Genomic DNA, 2,716 nt, shown 5'->3' on the forward strand with positions numbered 1-2,716 from the left:
TATATATATATATATAAAGAAATAAACAGTAAAAGGAGATAAAGCACCTGGCAAGATAATAGGTACTGGTAAAGTGAGTGGAACAGGAAAGATGTGCTAGAGTAGTTCAGATGGTCAAGGAAGTTCTAGTGGAGGTGGATCCTGACTCAGAAGTTGACTTATTTTAAAGAATGGAGACACTGTGGGCAGAACAACTAGCCAGAAAGCTATTTCAGCCATCAGAGCCAAGAGCCAGGGTTAGGTGAGTGGAGACAGAGAGGGAGGAAAGAGGTGGACGCCAGAGAGACACCAGCGGGGATGGACAGTACCGGATGCATGCATGGAGGAGAGGGAAAGAGAACAGTCAAAGCTGGTGGATCCTTTGTGCCTGTGTGACCAGGAGGAGGTCATGCCCCAAACAGAGAAGGGGAGCTGGGAGGAAAAGCTGGGTGGGAAATGATGACGAATTTATTTCTAGACATGTTGAGTTTGAGGTGATAATAGGGTCAGGCAGGTCCAGGTGAGGAATCAGAATGTAGACCCAGAGCATGCCCCCAACCCCCAATAAGCACTTTACAATCCAGCCTCCCTTTGCCCATTTGGGAGTGAAATCCTTAAACATACAGATGCACTGATTAAATATAAGGAGGCCTACCATAGGGGAGGGGAACAGCAGAAGGGAGTGGTGAGCATGGTTGGGAGGAGATGAGTACTTAGGACTTCTGTGCTGGAGCTTTTAATCTGGGGTCTTGGGACACCTAGGGTCTCATGTATAGCCCTGTCCTTAGAGGCAGAACTGAAGTCTGTGTGTGTGTGTGTGTGTGTGTGTGTGTGTGTGTGTGTGTGTGTGTGTGTGTGTGTGTGTGTGTGTGTGTGTGTGTGTGTAGTGGAGGGGTGGGGGTTGGACACCTAGGGTCTCATGTATAGCCCTGTCCTTAGAGGCAGAACTGAAGTGTGTGTGTGTGTGTGTGTGTGTGTGTGTGTGTGTAGTGGAGGGGTGGGGGTTGGACACCTAGGGTCTCATGTATAGCCCTGTCCTTAGAGGCAGAACTGAAGTGTGTGTCTGTGTGTGTGTGTGTGTGTAGTGGAGGGGTGGGGGTGGGGGTTGCCTAAGGACATTTTTTGGAAAGAGGGTGCATAACTTTCATTAGATTCTCAAAGGGGACTTGTCTCTCTGGCAAAGTTGAAAACCACTGAAATGGAAGCCCCTGCAGTCCCCCTGGTGGATCTGGAACACAGTGGTGTCATTTATCCTGGTTCCCTGTCATTTTTTTTTCCCAGATCCTTGCCTAGAAGTATATTCTAGCTGGCCTCTCTCACCCGGAACAGGGGGAATGTCCCTCCTCCTTAAAGGCCTGTTTTTTGGGTTGGGCGTGGCTGAGTGAGTCCGAGAAGCCCCTGGGGTGCAGCGGAGAGGGGTCGAGGAGGCACAGCTTTCAGGGGACGGGAGGGGGAGGCTGCGGGGAGCCAGAGCGGATGTCACGGCTTACCTCAGAGCCCGAATTAGAAGGCTGAAAAAATCACAGCAGGAAATAACGTGGTGCCTAAAATAGAAGCATCAACTGGGAGAGAGGCCGGGAGTAGGTGGCATTTGAGGCTCCCGCCGCGTCCTCCCCAGCGGCTGCCTGACAAGCGCGTCGGAGGAGGAGGCGTGTGGATGAGCAATGGGGCCAGAAAAGGCCAGAAAGGCCAAGGCCGCGTTTCTGCTGGGGAGAAGGGGAGGAGGATCAGAAAACAGCCATAGTCTAAGGAGCAGAAGGGGCCCTGCTGTCCTGGTCATCTCCTCGACCCCCCCCCCCCGCCCCCCCCCCCACACACCCCTCCACTGTCCCCCTAACCTCCCCCTTCCTTCTCACCTCCACCCCGCCACAAAGCCCCCTCTCCCCTTCCTCTTCCTTCCCCCACCTTCTGTCTCTCACCTTGCCCACTGCCTCAGTCTGGCCACCCCCCCGCCCCCCCAACCTTTCCAGTACCCTCTGTCCTTCCGCCAAAGTCCCCTCCAGGCTTGTCACCCACAGCAGCGCCTCCACTTCCACCCACTCCCACTGGCCCTGCCTCTCTGCTCCAAGCCTCTGGACTGCAAGGCCTTGGTCTCCAGACAGGAAGCTGTCCAGCGGTCCTCACTGCCTTCCTGGGCCATGTAATCAGAGGTCATTCTAGGAGCAGCAGCGCTCAAAGTCAGCCTCCCTCTGCCTGACTGTAGTAACCCCTCCACCACCCCCAGCCCAGCCCCTTCCCCTCCTCTATGAGACTGCCAGGGCATGGTGCCTTGGGAAAGGCAGGGGTCCTTCACCTGGACTCTTGTCTCAGGAAGGATTGAGCCCACACAAAACCTTTGCCTGCAGACCTGGGCTGTCCCTCCTTCCATGGCCATGTCTATAGAGAGGACTCTCAGAACTGTTCCCTGACTGTTGGTTCTCCCAGCTCATGCCTGCTCAGAGCAAACAGCCAGGAACAAAAACAGTAATGGCCACTACTTATAGAGCATTTATGTGTACATATTAAGTCGCTTAATCCTCACAACTCCATGAAGTAGGTATTTTTATCGTTCCCATTTTAGGGATGATGAAACTGAGGTTAAGACTCTTTACTTCCACTGCAGGGGGCTTGGGTTTGATCGCTGGTCAGAGAAGTTCTACATGCTTTGAGGAATAGCCAAAGAAAAAAAATTTTTTTTAATTATGTAAAAAAAGAAAATGATGAATTAACTTGGCCATATTCACAGAGCTAGTCAGGG

Source organism: Dama dama, chromosome 11 (assembly GCF_033118175.1).
Source record: "Dama dama isolate Ldn47 chromosome 11, ASM3311817v1, whole genome shotgun sequence".
Taxonomy (NCBI): domain Eukaryota; kingdom Metazoa; phylum Chordata; class Mammalia; order Artiodactyla; family Cervidae; genus Dama; species Dama dama.